Source organism: Parasteatoda tepidariorum, chromosome 8, assembly GCF_043381705.1.
Source record: "Parasteatoda tepidariorum isolate YZ-2023 chromosome 8, CAS_Ptep_4.0, whole genome shotgun sequence".
Taxonomy (NCBI): domain Eukaryota; kingdom Metazoa; phylum Arthropoda; class Arachnida; order Araneae; family Theridiidae; genus Parasteatoda; species Parasteatoda tepidariorum.
The window spans coordinates 49,562,435-49,582,770 of NC_092211.1; the positions used below are offsets into that span (position 1 = coordinate 49,562,435).

The following is a 20,336-nucleotide window of genomic DNA, read 5'->3' on the forward strand; positions in this document are numbered from 1 at the left end:
CTGCTAAAAATTTTTGAGCTTGACCCTCCTCATAATCGCTGATAAGTGCTTAAGTTAAACCAGTTAAGTTAAACCTTAATAAGTTGTTAAGTTAAACCAGATTATCGCAAATTCTTAAAATTGTTCATAGAATATTACAGTTCAACTTGAATGGGATTTTGGTTCAGTATAAACCTCTATTATAGTTATTGAAAATTTTCACCATATTATGTTCAAGATACCAATATTATGATTCAATAAAGAACAAATTTTTCTAAGTGTATATAAATACATATTTCTCTTTTTTTATAACCATATATACAGAAGGGTAGTTTGTGTGACTTAATAGTTTTAAATTTGAATATACAATGTTAATATTTTATTTTATAACGGTGGTTTAGTCATCCGAACCAATTTTGACTTTGAGACTACCAATGTTCAGCTCCGTAGCCTTGTAATTTTGAACCCAATTCAGAAGACAAGGGAACTCCTGGATCAAGTATTGGTAGAAATTTGCCTTCGTGAAGGAAGTTTTTATTTAACTGATCCAAATTTGCTTTATATGTTGAGGAAAACCTCCCATGGTCAGCCTGACGGCAAGGAGACTCTAACCCATGATCCGTCTTCCACTGAAGATATTTTACGTCAGCACCATGATCGGTGCGAAACGGGTCGGTGAGGAATTCGTGTTCACCAGCCATCGCTGAAATTCGAACCCGGGTTACCACATTGGGAGAAGACCTTTCTATCCCCTGACCCACAACGGCTTAGTGCTAATATGAAAGCAAATTAGTGTAAAGTGTAAAAAATATTAAGGACTATTTTAATTTTTTGAAAGAGCCACTTATATTTTTGCTAGAACCAGTGATTAAGGTTGACCAGAGATGAACCTACAAGTTTTAAGGATTATAAACTGGAGAACCTTGGCTAAGGGAAGAATGTCTTGGCATAGACTTGTTGAGAAGGTCATGGCCCAGCCTGGGCTGTCGTGCCAATGAGAAGAAGAAGTGATTCTAGTTACAAATTCTTATATTTTTAATTAATTCAAGGCACCTATTAGACCTTTCTTAAAATATCTGTTAAACATCAGATTGAGAAGTTAAACTCTATAATTCTATTGTAGACCATGTAATAGAATGCTGTACTATTATGCAATATGCTGTATAATGATCATGCTGTAGTATTTTGCAATAGTATAAAATTCATGTAGAAAATAGTAATCTAAATATGCAGATGTTTCTATTTTTCAGATTATGAAGACAGATTTTTTTGATGTTAGAGAAACTAATAAGTATGTATTTTGTCCCCATTCAAGCTTATCGGATGATTATAATGTAAAACATTTAATCCAAACGCAATAGTCCGTTGTGGGGTAAGGGACAGGGAAGCAAGGACTCCATAATTTCATGATCAAAAGAGTTACAATAAAGGTTCTTAAGGATTACAATATAATTAATTTTGACCATAGATTAGTGAACTACATTTAATCAAAAATTCCCTTTATTATCTAGACAATTTCAGTAAAAGTTATAAGCTGAAATATTTATTACATGGAGAGGAAATCATTATAAACCTTTTTAAAAAAATTGATTTGCTTAATTAATTTTATATATATTCTATAGCAATATTCATTTTCATTTTGTTTTGTATTAAAATCGTAAAAACATATTTAATTAAATTCAAAACCATTTGTTATACCTAAATCAATCTAAAGTGTATAAAAACGTTATTTAATTTTATTCATAAAAGTTATTTGAACCTAGTTAAAAATATATACCATATAAATATTAATAGACAAAAGTTATTTTTTCAGTAAAAATTGGATTAGCATAATTTCATTAGCTATCCCTTTTTCGACATAAGAATAGAATAAAAAATGTAATACGTTTTAGCTTCCATGATTTTATTCCGTACCTATAAAAACTATTTTTTTATGTTTCTGTTCTAAAACATATGAAAGCAAAGATATTTTTCAACCTAAGAAGCTTAACGCTAATAACATTATGGACTTAAAGCTTGATTACTGTTTCTTAACAGAGAAAAAAAGTTGGTTTTGTTAGTAAAAATATTTATGATTAATTATATCGCATTGAAAAGAAATAGCTTAATAAAGTTTTTTTAGATTGTTAAATACTATTTTTTGTAGTTTAAACAACACTGATGCTACTCGAAAAAAAAACTTTAATTACTGTAGGAAATCTGAAGTTGGAAGTCATTTTTTTATGAAACAAGCTATTATCTTTGAATTTTCAACAATTTGTTTTTAAATTGAATTGTTTTGAATTCTTTAAATTATTGGTATTTTAAATTATTACTTTCTTTTACCATGAGAACATGAAGTTACAATAATTTGCGATTATTTTAATTCTTTAAAAGTTTGTTTACTTTCTATGCTTTTTGCCTACATCTTTAAAAAAGCCACCTTGATTCTTTCTCTTGAACCACAATTTTCTTTTAAGGCACTATTCATCATAAGTTGACAACAAGTAACAACATCATGCCATGTGATACTGATTAAAGTTAATCTTTATTTCGATGGGACTACTGAAAACGTGTTTTGCTTAATTTGAAAAGCCACCGAGAAAGGCGACAAATAATAAAAAGTTTTTAAAAAAATGGATTTATTTTAGGCTTATTTATTGTGTCGGTAGATATCATTCAGTTTTGTGTACAATTTTGCATGATGTTGCTCAATTCTGATTGATTGATTATTTACTTTTTTGACCACATTCGAGGACTGGATATTCAGCTAGGAATACACTTGTTTTTTTAAAGCTATAAGTTATTATTTTTTTGAAGCTTTAAGTTATGATTTTTTAATTGCTTTAAAATTTTAATGATTACCATAATTAATTTATTATGCATGTCGAACCATAATATTGTTGTTGATTAATAATAATTAGTTGTTAATTGTTATTGTTGTAATATTGTAACTGTAATATTGTTATTAAATTCCTACTATGTTCAAACCTGAAAGTGATGCTAAAACTAAACTTTATTATCATGCAAATTAAACTATTTTTTGCTGTGAAACGGTTCTATATAACAACCTGAACAGAAATACTTTAATATTGTATTCAGTTTGTGGCAAATTTGCACATGGTTATAATTCACGGTAGCGATATTAAAGTTCAGCGTTGTGCCATTTTTCTAAAAATTTATGGTGCAAAACTTGAAAACGGTGCTAAACGCTTGAACATAACCAATTATTTTTAACATAAATTAAATCAATGTATTTAGTACCAATTAATGTGAATGAATGTGTCTTATGAATAAAACACATTGATTATGAACACAATATATTTCATTCATAACAATCATTATGATAGATCAATCTTATTATTTTGAATCAATCTTATCATTGATGTAAGCCCATCAATGAGTTTACAGCAATGATTTTAGACGTTTAATTTCATTATAAGATGCATGCAAGTATTCTGGCTTTAGATTCCCACTTTATGATTCGATTTTGAACTGACAAGTTTTTAAAACAATTTAAAGAATGCGTAAACTTTAAGTTTCAATAAAATTTCAAACAAAAATTTTCGCTAAAGAGAATCAACTATGGCCCTAAAAACACTACTTTCAAAACTGAAATCCATAAGAAGCATTTTCGCAAATTTTCCAATCAGTTATATCTTGTTTAGTAATGAATAAATCTCAGTATTTTTTCAAATGTTTGTAATTATCAATTTTCTGACGATTTTGAAGAGTTTGGGGAATTTTAATAACAATAAAATATTAATCTAGATTAAAATAAAATCTTTTTACATTAATTTATAAAATTAAAATAAAACAGAGCCTTAAAACACCACCTTCATCTTAATAAAAGAAAAGAAGTAAGAAATATTTCTATTTCTTTCAAACAGTTGGAGTTAAACCATTAAACGAACAAAGAAATATCCATCTTTGTTAAAACTAAATTTATCTAAATTGAACTAATTAGTAATAATTAACTATGAACACTTACAGATTGGTTATGAAGCTCTCTTAATACAATTTGTTGAAATTTAATGACTCAAAACAACTTTATTTTTCCTTAAGAACAATGACAAAGTATTTTTTCTTTTTTAACACGCAATGAGAGAGTAGATTTTGCGGATTCAGCATAGTAAATATCTCAGCATTAAAAATTCAGTAACTGAAAATTAGCAATGTGTAATTTCTGTTCTTTAGAGAGTGTTAGAAAAAAATAAACAAACAAGATTTATAAAGAGAAAAGATAAAGAAGAGGTCATTAAGAGATAATTAGATGGCCTCCTAGTAATTTATAAAGAGGCTTTTTTGGAAATTTTGAGAATTAAAAAAAAGAAAATCTTTGTTTAAAATTACCTTTAATGTGTATCAGCTAATATAGATGCAGGTTTTCTAGAAAAAAAAAATGTGTTTGAGCTAAGAGATAGCTTGTTAAACACAGTTTAATTTAAGATTAGGATTTTTGGTACTTTTCTTAAAAAAATTAATTTGGTTTGGTTCTTGTATTAATTATGAAATATTATTTTTATAATATATTTGGAGTAATTAAACGTGTTATACCATTTCGATTATAAAAATAGTATTAAGAGTACCACCCATTTTCGAAGTGTAATTTTTGCAAAACATTTTTATGATTGATTATCATTTCCTTTTTGAAAGAATTATTTTTCTCCCTGCAAAATTGCCTCCCTCAACCATAAAAATGCTGTTTTCTATTAATTCCCTTCTTCGCTATGGTTCACAAATCTATTTGCTAAGCAATAAGCCCTTAAAAAATAAGCTTTTCAAGAACTTAAATTTTTATTGAGCAGAAAATATTTTGAAAATATAAACATGAGTTCGTACATAAAAATAATTTTAATAGCAGAAATCATTGTCGATAGTGTTTATTTTGTACAACGCTTCTTTGATTGATTATTCTTAATTCTCTTTTGAAAGAATTATCTTTTTTCCTATGAAATTCCCTCCCCGAATCATAAAAATGCTGTTTTCTATTAATTCCCTTCTTCACTGTGACTTACAAATCTTTTTGCTGAAAAATAAACTTTTAAAAAAATTTAATTTTATTCCATTTTTATTCAACAGAAAATATTTCGAAAAGTTAAACACGTTATATGAGTTCTGGCATAAAAGTAATGTTAATAACAGCAATCATTGTCTATATTGTTTCTTTTGCTCAACACTTCTTAAGATTGATCGTTGATTATTCTTAATTCTCTTTTGAAAGAATTGTCCTTTTTCCTGTGAAATTTATTCCCCCAGCCATGAAACTGCTGTTTTCCATTAATTCCCTTCATTATTGTGGTTTTTAAACATATTTGCTAAAAAATAAACCTTTAAAAAATTATTTAAATTAGTTAATTATGTTAGTCTATTAAGCAAAAGAAAAGTTTTCATTTATAACAGAAAATGTAATTTATGGTGCCTTTATTCTATGTATAAATGTATACTAATTGCTTTGTAAGTTTTCAAATATTTGATATGAAGTTAATAAAGAGGAATATAAATGTATCATTTTCATCCATATATTTCCTGGTTTCCTTCAAAGACTAATTTTTAAACACAGTTTTACAGAGTAACAAGGTGATCCAAAGTGACAAAGTAAAAAAAGTTAGTATGAAATATGAATTTAGTTTTTATTTTTATATTATATTATTTTTTCTTCGTTTAAATCCTATTTTTTCCAAAATTTGAAATAAAAATGAAAAGTACAGTTTAAAACGTATTAAAATTTAACGATTAAACTCTTGAAACTGACAGAATTTTTTTCGCTTTACAAAATAGTAATCATGAGCCACGAGGATCTATAAATTATGTATTATAATAAATCAATTGTTATTTTAAAAATACTAAATGAAGTAGTGAAACACAAAGTTTGTCAAAAAAAGAACGAAGTAATTTTTTCCAAAATTTGAAATAAAAATGAAAAATACAGTTTAAAACGTATTAAAATTTAACGATTAAACTCTTGAAACTGACAGATTTTTTTTTTTTTGCTTTACAAAATAGTAATCATGAACCACGTATGTATTATTATAAATCAATTGTTATTTTAAAAATACTGAATAAAGTAATGAAACGCAAAGTTTGTCGAAAAAAGAACGAAAGAATGAAGTAAAAGGAAAGAATTTAGTTTATGGAAAAAATTAAATCAAAATTGCGAATACAATTTGAAACCTAATGAAAAGTTAATAAATTAACTTTTGAAACAGACAGAAGTTTATTTTTTTCACAAATTAGTCTTCTTCCACCAAGTCTCTAGAAAAAATGTAAGCTGTCAATTATTATCTCAAAATACTGAGTGAGTCAATGAAACATAAAACTCCTATAAAGAAAAAAGAAAAGGAATAAAAGGAAAAATAAAAAAAGGAAAATTTAAAAAAAAAATGAAAAATACAGTTCGAAGCCTAATAAACTTTAGTTTTTGAATTTTTGAAATTTAATTTTGAAACTTTTGAAACTGACAGAAGATTGATTTTTTTGCTATATAAAATAGTCATCTTGCACAAAGAGGCTTTAAAAAATATGTTCCATCAATTATTGTCTTATAATACTAAATGAAGCAATAAAACACAAAGTTCGTACAAAGAAAAAGAAAGAAGAAAAGGAAAGAAATTAGTTTAAGGAAAAATTTAAAATAAAAACCAAAAATAAAGTTTAAAACTTATTCTAAAGTTTTCTTAATTACAATATTTTCGGATGGTAAAACTTTTTCTTTGTTTTAAAGCACATTGCTCAGAAAATTAAATTTTTTTTTCAAAATTCCAATTTTTACAATCAGTTTACATTTTATATTTACGTTTTAAGACATCTTTATTTGACTGAAAAGGAATATTTATTTTATTGCCAGCCAATTTAAGATATTTTAGATTTAAAGGGAATTTTAATAAAACAATTATTATGAGCACAATCATACAAATCTCTACTCCCTCAAGACATTTCAAAACTTCATAATCTAATATTTAGATTTGAGTAACAGATAAAAATACTGCACTAAGAAGCATAATAATATATTCAAGAGAATCGATTTCTTGTAAAATTATTCGGCAAAATATACTTTTATTCACCATTTCTTTGTAAATTATTGAAATAATCTTTCAAATAAGTTTCTCTTTCCTAATCCTGTCTAATGATTCTACTCCTTTTCTGAAGATTTTCTGTCTTTTTTTCTTACTATCGCCAATAAGCCTCACAAAACGTACGCCTTTGGATCTTCCAAAATTAGTATTTTTGACTTTGATTCCAACTTATATATTTATTCCTTTTAATGAGGTATCTTTATTTGCATCAATCTGCATTTCCTTTTATTTCACTTTACATTTTTCCTTAACTTACCCACCCTTATTTTCAAAAGTAATTTTGCTTTTGATTTAAAAATAGGTTATTAGTATATTTACTCTGTCCAATATGGTGTCTTTATTTGAATTAATTTGCATATTATTTTACGTTCTTAGTGTGGTATCGAAATATAATACCTTCATATACACAAGAATTTTATCTCCTACAAAAGTCAAATTATTTTATTGATATAAATTGTTTGCAGATCAATAAGGAGAGAAAGGTGAAAAGAAATAAGGTTAAACGTATTCGGAGGCACTAAGTAAAGATAAATATAACAATTTAAGTTTTACAATTCTATTAGGAGGGTTTTTTAAAAATTTGCCCTGTGGTTATAATGCTTACAATAGTTTTTTTTATTTATATTGCTTAGTAAAAGAAATTCAAATTAAAATTGGTTTTAATCTTGCTATGTTAAAAAATGTTAATTAATTAAATTCACGAGAATTTACAGGATTACAAAAAATATCATAAATAAATATTACATTATAATTTTAATGCTTGCTAAATTATCACAACCATCATTTTAAGCAAAGAAAATAAAATATTACGAATTATTACATGTTTTCAAAATAACTATCTTTGTGCGGAACTGTGAAAGAGTTATAAACGTTTCTGCTTTGCACCAAAAATCATTTTATTTTGTTTGCCCCATTTCTTTAAAAAAAATTTTTTTTCAATCTGCTAATGTATTATTCGGTTTGGGACAAATTTAGTATAGTTTTCCTGTCTCCGAGATTTTCATTTTAGAAAAATCGATTAGGTTCATTATTCTATTAGGTCCTGCTTAAAAAACAGGACCGCTTTTGTACGAAAGGAAAGTCAAGCTTTTTGCTCTCTTCTTGATTTTTATTTTCTTTGTGTGCTAGAGCATGATCCTGATGGAAATTACATTTTTGGTTTTGAAAAATTTTTTATAATGCTTTTATGGTATAAAAGCATCTTATGGTGTGTTGCGATTTGGTTATTTGCCCAAGCTATTGTTTGTCACCACGTAGATTTTGATATTTAAAAAAAAAGATGAATATATTTCGGGGGGGGGGTAAAATGTTTGGTTACAATTATTCAAATACTTGTTTAATTTACGAGTGGAAGATTAAAATCTTAAATCATTCTCCCCTAAAGCTTCAGTTTTTTTAAATGACATTTTCAGTCTATTTTTTGCCGAAATGTACTAAGTTAAAAAAACATTATATATAACAGTGGGTCTCGTAATTAACACGACAAACTTCTAGGTGAGTTAAAGTACAACATCAAGATTTCTCTGTAGGAACTTCTTGCTTAGGAACCTATGCCTGGAAATGTTGTTGTACTCCACTAAGGGCACTTCCTTATTATAAACTATTTCTTTGTTAAGTTTTGAACAAGTATTTTCATTTAACTAAATTATCTTAATATATGTTTTATTTTATAATTATTGACGAAAGCTGCACTAAATAAGTTTAATTTAACTGTTTTATGTTGTAATTTAATGATTTTGCAATCTTGTCAATTCGATAAATAATAGACTAAAAATGACATTTTAAGCAAACAGCAGCTTGGAAAGCGATACCGATTGCAGAGTTGAAATCAGGAATGCATCTAAAATCTGTTAAAAAGCCTCGTATACTAAAAAACAAACAAACGTGTTTCCTAGTGTTAGCTATAAAAATCTAAATTTATTTTAAATTATTGGATAAAAGAAAAATTCTAACTCAGCATTACCATGAAAAAATTTATTCTCTCATTTTTTAAATGTAATTTCTTTTTAAATTAATTGAAATTATCAGTATTTCTCATTATTATTATTATCATATTTTAATGCTAAGAGAAAACTTAGAAACTCTTTTCCGAAAGTTCACTCCTTTTTAGTACATTTTTTGTTTCAGTCAATACAAGATTTAAACTACATGAAGAGTATTATCACAATAAACTTTTTAATTCCGAACTTTTCTTTAAAAAAAAAGTTACATCGAAAACAAATAAAAAAACTGATTCAAAAGCTAATGTTCTGTTTTATCTAAGAGTGAGATAAAATTTGTAAATGATGAACTATAGAAGAAAAAAAATACTATCCGAAATCTCAGTGCTCCTGTGCGAAGAAGGGAAATATCAGAAAACTATTATTATCAACTAGATTCTTTGCCTGTCAATAACAACAGACTAGGCTGGAGATAAGAATAAAAAAAGTATTTTTCGCAGTTGCAGTTTTTACAAATTTTTTTATCATTTCATAAAGCAAAAATTATTAGACATTTTTTTTGAATTGATATCATTCGTTATTTGATGTTTTTTATTCGAAATTTCCTTTGTCTTTATAAATGTTACCACCAACTATTTCCATTAAAGTAATATTGTATTGTCATTTCATCAATTCAAAAACACTAACGCTTTATTGTTTTTCTTTTCAAAAAGAAAAAAGTTAGACTAGGTGTTTCGGCGGAAGCTGAAAAATAATTTTTAATTTCGTCTGTAAATTATGATAAAGATTCTTCATATAAAATTCATATCCATTAATTTACTCATTAAACTTGATTTTTAATTACATTACACTATGATTTTTAAATAATAACTTAAAGATGTTTTTCATTGTGTTTTTGCGATGTTCTTAATTGTGTTTTTGTGAAACTTTAAATTGTGTTCTTGTGATCTTTTTAAGTGCATTTCTCTGATGCTTTTAATTGTGTTTTTAGTCTGATTAATTCGGTTTTATTTATGTAATTAAAATGGATTTTAGAAATTGACCATTTATCAATTCTAAATGGGCCATTTTATCAATTTAAAAAAAACGCTTAACTTTTCCAAGAAAAAAAGTTAACCTTAAGTATTTTGTCCGATGGTCAAAAAGTAACTTTTGATTTTTTTGCAAATTATGATAAAGGTTCTTAGTATGAAATGCCTTTCCATACTTTATTATTATAAATCAATCAAGTAATAAGATTTTTAAGTGTATACTTGTAAGTGGTTTGAATTGTACTTATGTGATAGCATGTTATAATTATGTTTTCAGTCTTATTAATTGGGTTTTATTAATGAAATTAAAACAAATGTATTAGAAATCAGTATTTCTTTAGTTACATGAAACTGCGCATGAATCATTTAACGATTTTTTGAAAAGTTTTTCCATAATACTAAAAAATTTTAAATCAATGTTAATTGACGCGATAAAGGTTTAGTTTTGTACAAAGGAAAGAAATTGTCTGAATGTAAAAAGTTTGTCGACTAGGAATTGAATGCAATCAATGGCATTATTTTTGTTGAGGTATGACACTGAATATAATTAATATTTATTTCGATAAAATAAACTTTTCAAACAGGAAAGGGTAACAAATAATAAGAAGTTAGAAATGAGGATTAGTTTAACTTTAATGATTATGTTGATGTGTAGTTGCGTACATATTTTTTTTAAGACGAGCAATACCGATTTACTGTCTTTTTTTTATTTCATAGAAAGATTTAACCAGTCAGAAATATTATAAGGCAATAAAAACATTATCCACAACAAAGAACATTTTATAACTATTAATTGCATATTGTCATTTCATTCAAAACATTATTTAATTATATTCTTATTTGTTTAGTTAAGAAAACTTAATTAAATGCCTTAATTAAAATAATTGTCATTATCTTTGGTTTATAAATTTATGTAGAGAAAAAGTTACTCAAAATTACTTAAATCGAAAGAACCGTTTTCTTGAAATAAATAAATTTTTTTTTTTTCTAAAATAAAACTGAAGCTAGGGTAGGTTGGGGATTATACTATGTATTCTGAAAGTAGAGCATGCAGGTATTCTAACAAGAACTAGAGAAAAAAAATTTCAAGTATAACTAAAAAAATAAACTTATTGAAAAAAAAAATCTCATATATAAAGTTTTTTTTAAAAAGCTTGGGATAAGCATTAGTATAGTGCTTTAATATTCGCATGATACAATTAGTCCAACAAAAAATTCCATTCTTGAATCATACGAACATCAGACTTGCTTATAAAATGTGTCGAGGCGCAATAAAATTAAAATGTACTTCTATTTAAGACTCACATTCCTTTGAATTACCTCGATAAAAAGTAATTTACAGATTTTAAATAAATTTAGGTAGCAAGATACCGTTTCTTTAGTTTTTTTATTCAAAAAAAATTCCTTGTTCAGCAAACGAATTAGAAATTCGTTTTAAGTTCATATTAAAATAAGCAAAGAAAAAAAAGGCATCTTTCCAATTTGTCTTCTAAATGGTTTTCTCACCTGAATTGAATGGAGTACTTAATTGATTAATGTATTTTAGTTTTAATTCTGACGGTTTTTTTTTTTACAAAAAAAACCTTAAGCTGAAATCCAAAAATCAACACAATACAGAGTTCATAAAACATTCAAGTAAAAGAACGACTAATTGGTTTCGGAGCTCAAGAGTTAATTTTACCAGTTAATTAAAATGACGCTACATTGTCTTTGAAAGTTTTTATGAAACATTTTAACACTTTGGAGATATTTCCTGAAAAAGTTGTTTCAGGAAAAGGTTTAAAAAGTGGTATTGTTGTCAACGAGTATTGTAATCTCCTTAAACGGGCTCTTTTCAGAGAATTTTGATAGAATTAATTAATGAAACAGTCGAGTTATTCTTTTAGACCAGCTGAATAATAATAAAAAATATTTGTAGATTAATTAAAATAATTCAAAGTTTTGTTAAAGGAATTAATTAATTTGTTAAAGAAATGTTTTAAAAATGTTTAAGGCATTTTAAAAGACAATCAGAAATAGGAGAATTAAAAGGAAAAAAATTTAATTCCTGTGATCATAAAATCCCTACCTCTGTACGGAAGATTAATTAAAATAATTCAAAATTTCAGTTTCAAGAAATTTCTTTGAATTGTTTAAGACTTTTAAAACGAATGAAAAACAGAAAAATTTCAAGAAAAGAAATAAACTTCACGTTCCTAAAGTTTGTTAAGAAGAACTGAAAACTAATCAAAATAATACATTCTTTTTAAAGGAGAAAAAAACATTTTGTTAAACAATTCATTAATATCTTTTTAAAATATGAATAAAAAATTAGAAATAAATTACTAAATGAAATATAATCTTAAATCAAAAAGTTCTATCTAAACTAAAACTCAAAAATAAATATTTCTTTTAAAAATTATTCTTTGTGAAATTTAATCTATGTTATTCTATGATCATAAATTCCGCATACTTCAAAATTTACAGTTATTTTAATTTAAATAAAATTGAAAATTCGTTATCCTAAATAAATTTAATATACTACACTGAAGAAGAAAAGTATGATAAAAAATACAAGAATATGGTAAAATTTACTGTGCTTCTGGCTCTACCAAAATGCTCGAAAATTTTTACCGAAATGCGAAGGATTTTGGTAAAATTAACATTTTAATATGGTTACATGAAATTTGTTAAATGTGGTAATATTTGGAGAATTAATCATATTACTTTGAAGAATGGCCTAAAATCCATCCATTCAGTTAAAGTAACGTTTCAATTTCGTAATTTTTATCAAATGTCTTGAAATAAGACCTATAATTTTGTAAACCAGAATTTCTGGTAAAACGTTGCCTTATAAATGGAAAAACTACCAAACAAATGGTTTAAATACTTCATTAACCAAAATTGTAGTTTCTTTTACCGGAAATGTCAATACCATAGAGTTCAGTAATTTTACTAAAATTTTCGTCTGTGTAGAAGTAAATTAAAATAATTCAAAAATTTTATCAAGTTGAAAAATTTATTAAGAGCTTCATAAAAGTCCAAAAAAGAATTTAAAGAAACGAAATAAACTCTGGGATCATAAAGTCCAATCTGAAATTTTACAGTGCACAATGCTTGTGATTATGAAACCTGAATTATTTCTTTCTTTCTTTCTTCAAATCAATAAATAATAAAATACCCAGAAAAAATCTTCTTGGATTCTATCCAAATTCACCGTTCTGAGCAGTAGGACATTTTTGTTTGTTACAAATGGGTATTTTTCTTTTTGATATATCTAACATGTTAGAAAGTTAAAATAACCTAGGATCTTAAAAAGAGAGAGAGAGAGAGAGAGAGAGAGAGATCCTTACTATTCTATTTCGAATTAATTTGTTGCTCTACATAATGATAGTCGTAAGAACCCGAATATTAATGGTCTATATTTATCATTTCAAATCAAAAATAGAACATCACTAATCCCTACTGACACTATACAGGGTGTTACGCAAAGACCTCCCTTGAAATACATTAATTGAATACTTTGAAAATGAAAAAAAAAATTATTGTGGCATTTGAATTGGTTAATCAAAATAATCAAATTAATATATAAACAAAAAATGCTGATGAAATCTGAAAACTAATAATTGACGAATAAAGTTGTATGAAACTCTAAAACCTGTTCAATAGCTGGAGGAAACAGAGATGGGTTTAAATGACTATTATTTAAAACTCATTAAGGGTTTCTAACTGTAACCATGCTGGCTTATAAGTATTGTAAGCCAGTAGTAGTAGTTCATTTACGTCACACTAGAGCTGCACAATGGGCTATTGGCGACGATCTGGGAAAAATCCCTGAGGATGATCCGAAGACATGCCATCACAATTTTGATCCTCTGCAGAGGGGATAGCACCCCCGCTTCGGTAGCCCGACGACCAGCACGCGAAGTCAAGCACTTTACGGTAGAACAGTTTAACGAGGACTAATACCGCACACTCTCGGTCCCTACGCAGACTGATCCAAGTGGTCACCCACCCGCACACTGACTACAGCCTAGAATGCTAATGAAGTTTTTGTTGAAAAATGTATTTTTAATACATCAAGTGTCGTAAAATTAATGTTGCCATAACATTAACTATCATGTTACACTAATATGTGTCATACCATGTTACGATAATATTAAGTGACAGGTTACGCAAGATTCATTTAAAATTATGTTAAAATTTTGCATATTAGTCTTAACATAAATATATTTCTTTATTTTATTTTATAACCGTCGTTGAAGAACCGACCCAATTTTTTGAATTTATGACTACTAATTTTTTGTTCCTTACCCTTGAATTTTGAGCCCAATCCAGAAGACATGGAAACTCCTGAATCAAGTATTGAACAAGGGGACTCTAACCCATGATCCGTCTACCACTCAGGATATTTTACTTCATCACTGTGGTCGGTGAGAGCCGGGTGCGGAATTTGAATAAACCAGCCTTCGCTGGGATTCGACCCGGTTCACCTGATTAGAAGACGAATGCCTCATCCCATGAGCCATCACAGATCAACATAAATATATTAACATGATTATTAACTTTGACTTGGTTATGAAGACATTTACCATCAATAATAATTTAGTTTATTCCTTCACATATGTAGACTTGCTAAATTTATTTGAGATAATTTACAGCAGTTGTATGTACTTTACCCTTAACCAGAATCAACACAAACGCATACATGAAAGGAAAGATAAATTGACTATACTATATGAATCTTTAAATGACCCTCGGGTGCGAGTAAACTAAAAGAGAAATGATTTTATACGTTAGGGTATGTATTTAGCATTTGATGTCATAATGTCCTAGTTCAATGCTTGCTGAAAAATTTGTATGATGCAATTTAGAAGGTAAACTAGCTAAAATTCATCTCTTCATCTAGTTCGTTAAGTTTCACAAATATGTAAGAGTTGATATAGTTTCGAATAACAAATAACAATACCTTTCCAATTTGAAATATCATTTTCTCACTCCTTGCGATTATTTTCAGTAAAGCCTTTTGCAACAACCGTTTTTAGAATGGGAGTCATGAATGATAAGGCTCTATAGTTTTGTGGCCTACGATATTACACATAGTTTCAAATTGATCAGTATTGCAAACAAACAGCTTTTTTCCGACTAGCTTGTACTAATCTGAAGTTGCGTTACACTGTTAAAATTTTCATTCTAAAATTATAGTAAAATAACTAGCAGCTGTCTATCCTTCCGATTAACTGCAAAGTTTACGGTAAAGAACATTTTTTTCCTTTACGGCTTCGAAACCATTTACAAAATGTATGGTCATAGAACCATGAATACAAAACTATATGGGTTTTTTTTAACCATTTACAACTAACATTTTTCAAGAACGTAAAGATCACCGAAGTCAAGCATCACTGGCTGCGGTCAGTGTGCGGGTGGGTGACCACTTGGATCAGTCTGTGTAGGGACCGAGGGTGTGCGGTATTGGTCCTCGTTAAACTGTGCTATCATAAAGTGCTCGACTTCACGCGTAGGTCGTCGGGCTACCGAAGCGGGGGTGCCATCCCCTCCGCAAAGGATCAAAATTGTGATGGCATGTCTTCGGATCATCCTCCGGGATGTTTCCCAGACCGTCGCCAATAGCCCATTGTGCAGCTCTAGTGCGACGTAAATTCATAATAACAACAAATCAAGAACGTAAAAAAAAACAATTATTTAACATCATAGGTGCTCAGCTTTTAGTAAGGTAATGGGCATTGGAGAGCGCCGGATGCTGGAAGTGTTGAAGGGAATGGAGGATATATTGCGGTGCAAACACTAGGACTCGAACTTCAGTTCTGCCGGTCATGAGATTGACAGATAGGCCCGCTCGACTATGATATGTAGGCAGTTGCAAAGAACTGAATAGCTTCATTAGGTGGCTCTAGTTGGTGCGATAAAATTCTAATTGTTTAACAGTATTAGGTGAAAGCAGTTAATAAACAGTTTTTCTCAAAGTTAACAGTTTGATTACCATTTTATTTATGGTTATCAACTGTTTTGATTACATGTGGTAAAATAACCATTCAATAAATTGTTATTTAACCATTTTTGCCGAGAAATTTCTAACAGTGTAGATTAAAGCCGCGGGTGGGGATCGATTTGAGTTATTCACCTGTTTTCAGTACCTTAACCACTGAGCCATCTGCGCCCAGCATTAGGATTAATTTGTTTTATTAAATTAATGAAATAAATTTTGGATTGATAAATTTAATACCACATTAAAATTCGAAATGCTCAATGATAAAAACTTTTTGTGCTTACTTTTCAAAGCACAAATATCATTGAGCATATAAGTGCCATTTTTACGTTGTTTTTATTGTTCTTTACAGCATATTGATAAATGATACATTTAAAATATATTTTTCAAATGTTACTGAAATTCCTCAAATTTTGGAAATAATGGGAATTTCTTTCATAAATTTAACTTATGGATTCACATGAAAGAGTGTGAAAAAATGTTTCATATCTGAATCAAGTTATCATAGCTGGAACAATATTTTTGCTAAAGTCAAAATCCCTTCTATGTTTATGAACTCCAGAAAATACTTAAATGATCTCGTAGAAAAGCATAAACAAGTACTAAGCCACTTTTGAAACAGCTAACAGAATGTTTTATTTCAAACTAAATTTTTGCTATCATTTTCTAAGTAAAGAAAAAACTTAATCAGTTTATATATAAAGTGAGCATTACTTTTCTTACCCTTTTAATTAATATATAACACATCGTATAGCCTATATGGTTAAATAACATTTGATCGACACAATTATGACAAGATTAGAGGATATAGTGTTTGCCTCCAAATGACCAGATCCGAATCCCAGCTGTGGCTAGTTGATGTGAATTCTGCACCCGAAATGATTTGATGAAGCGAATTCTGCACCATATTCTGCATTTCGCACTGACAACTGTGCTGACGCAAAAATACCATCAGTAGTAGACGGATCATGGCTTAGGGTCCCTTTTCCGGCAGGCAAACCATGGGAGGTTTTCGTGCATTTCCTCGTTCTATTAGGGGTTCCATAAAGAATTCCTCCACGAAGGCTTGTTTTTCCCAATGCATGATCCTGGAGTTCTTTTGTCTTCTGGATTGGGCTCAAAATTTCAAGGGCATGGAGTTGTACATTGGTATTTGTAAGCTCAAATTTTTTTCGGCTGTTCAACGACCGTTGTAAAATGAAATATTAACACTGTATATTCAAATTTGGAATTATTACGTTACACAAATTACACTTCAGTTTTTACGGTTCTAAAAAAAGAAAAATTTGTATTTATATACACTCAGAAAAATGTGTTCTTTATAGAACCATTTTTGAACATAACATTGTGCAAGTTTTCTGCAACTATAATAGAGGTTTATATTGAGCCAAGTTGCCATGCAAGTACAACTGTAATATTCTATAAGCAATTTTAAGAATTCGCTATAATATATGGTTTAACTTAGCAACATATTAAAGTTACAGCGTATAGTAGCGATTTTGTGGATCATCAAGCTCAAAAATATTTACCAATGTAGATTTTTATACATAATATATATGCCTATTTGATACATATGCATTTGCTACACACGTTGACAAATGAAGAAAAACTGTGATGCCACAAGGAAAAATGATTCGTACAGATTTGTTAGAGTGCAAGCAGAGAAAGCATATTCAAAAACTTTTGATTACATATAAAACATTTATAATGCAATTAGTATGATTGTTAAAAGCATTTAAGTTTTACCCATTTAAGGTTATTTAATTTATAAATTTCAAGCAATTTTATACTCAATATTCATTACTCACACTCGCAAATTTTTATGTTAGACTCAAATATAGAAATGTTGAAGACTTTATATGTAACAATAAATTTATCTCAACCTATATAATCAAATAACTATTTCATAAATGAAATGCATTTGAAAACTATCAGATAAATACTTAAATATTTTTTTCTCAATTTAATAACGATTATTTTTAAATATCATCTGTCCTAACAACAACTTGTGCTATCAGGGGATAAATCAAAATTAAGAATTTGAATTAATTTTAAATCTGTAATAAAATGCTAAAAAATCTGTAAATATCTTTAAATATAGTACAAGAAAATCTAAAATATACTTTAAACTTTATTTTTTGTATAAATTCAATGAAGAGGAAACTTTTTATTTAATACATATATTTATGTATAATAATTAATTTTTCTTGCTAGAATTTTTGATAAATACGATTGTTGGTTAAATATAATTGTATTAAAAAGCTTGATATTAATGCTTCTGATAAAATGTAATCTATAAATAAAATCTATCTAAATAAAATCCCCATTTAAATAACATCTAACAAACTTTCTGTATTTAGCATTCATTAAATAAAATATGATTATCTTTAACCTTATAGATTGTAAAGAGATTATTTTCGTAGCTTTGGAAAAATAATAGGGCACGTGCAGTTATTAATTTTAAATGACAGAAACATAATGAATTATCATATAGCTTTCTTCATTATTATGAGATATAATTGTACATTCATGCAAAACGTCGAATATATTACCCTGATGAATCAATAGATTTAAAGATTAAGCGTATGTAACCGTATGAATGTACATAATTCACATTGTTTTTCTTCGCTTAGAATTTTTTTTGTATTATTTAATAATAAATTTAAATTAAATAAATAATATTAAAGCAAAATCATTACAAGCCGTTGAGATTATAAATGTCTTTCAAAACAAAAAGCTTTCATTAACGAAAGGCATGTTGATATTTATGTACTGGAATTGTGATTTTTTTTAATTATTCACTACATTATTCAAAATACAAGCTGTTTCGCAAACATTCTTTAGGAATGATATGGAAAATCACTAAACCGGCTTACCTGAGACATCTATGATGGCAAATGTTGGCAAAAAATCCTGAGATGTACTATGTTTTGGCACCAATACCTAACCTGCTCGACGCAGGTACTCCCTTGTGGTACCAAATACACGGTGGCAGTTGATACAAAATGCTGGAGAACCAACATAAGAAGAGGTTGCCGAATGGTTGGCGACGGTGAGATTCTGATGGCAGCCAAATCGATCACCAAAGCATAAAATAGAGAAATGCTTCGTAATGCAATCTTATGGTATTGATGAAAAATCACTTTGTGTATAAGATTTTGAGTTTTTTTTTTTTAGAATTGTTTTTATCAATTTTTGAAACTATGCTATATTTAACTAACATTTTGTTTTCTGATTTATGAAATTTTTATACAAATCCACTATTTCTAAAGATTATTGCAAAATGAAAGAAATTTTCGTTTTCGAAATAAGGTTATATGTAAAAAAAAGCATTAAGCAATGATTTTAATAAAAATCGAAAGTAAGGAGTATCTTTTCAAAACAAATTTTAAAAAAAAGAGTTTCATATTCATTTGAACTGAATTTTACAACGCTAATTAATTGAATGAAACATTAACTTCTTTGAAAAACATTTAAAAAAAGCACAATTTTTGAAATAAAAGGTCTCACAATTGTTTAAATGACTTATTTATCTCATATTAACAACTATTGTAGGGAAATAGGGCAATAATAAGTCAAAGAGGAAATTACAAAATTTGTTTATTCCCCTAAAGCTCAAGATAATGATATATTTTTATGCTTATACCCTACTGGGAAAAAGTAGGACTGATATTTTAAAAAATCATCTGTAGAAACATTTTAAGTAATTCCCCGACTCATATCATTATCTAAGAAGTGTAAAGTATTTTATTATGGAAACTATTTTATTTTTTCGCACATCTTTTTAGAATATTTTATATAATATCCTTAATATTATCCATAACACTTTAGATTCCAATAATATTATTACAAACTGCTTTGCACTGACAAAGGATTAGATGAGGCAAAACGGTAAAAAAGATGGTAATAGCAGTAAAATTAAATGAAAAAGTATTTTTCGTAATTAAATCTACTACACAAGCATGAAATAAGTAAGAAATGAAACTAGATGTAATTATTACTTTTTAAATGACGGAAACAATCTCTACATAAAGGAAAAAATAAAGTATACCATAGATAAATTAAAAATGACATTTTGTTATACTCACCAAACAGTTTTTGAAGCCTCTTTCATTCTTTATATCATCTTCTATTCTCCTTGTTATCTTCGATTCTTCTTTGCTTTATTTCCATTCTTCTTTACAGTAAAATCCATCTATACTTTTTTGATGGTGTCAATATGTAAACAATTGACAACAAAAAAACATTTTGTCAATTAAATGTAACAATCAAAGTTTAACAGTGTTTAGCAACTATGCATCATTATCATAGCTTTTAAATGAAAGTTAAATTCGAAATAAGTATA

General features: G+C 27.6%; 1 protein-coding gene across 2 annotated transcripts in view; it reads right to left on the reverse strand.

The window, feature by feature from the left end:
• The window catches only part of LOC107455130 (neurexin 1-like), a 272,802-nt gene extending 253,814 nt beyond the window's left edge, over window positions 1-18,988 (reverse strand). Inside the window, exon 1 of one of the 2 annotated variants that reach the window (XM_071183981.1) lies at window positions 18,868-18,988. The gene's annotated coding sequence lies outside the window, so the exon portion shown is untranslated. The remainder of the gene's footprint in view (window positions 1-18,867) is intronic. The other variant, XM_043044530.2, reaches the window with a different exon arrangement.
• Window positions 18,989-20,336: the final 1,348 nt, after the last annotated feature.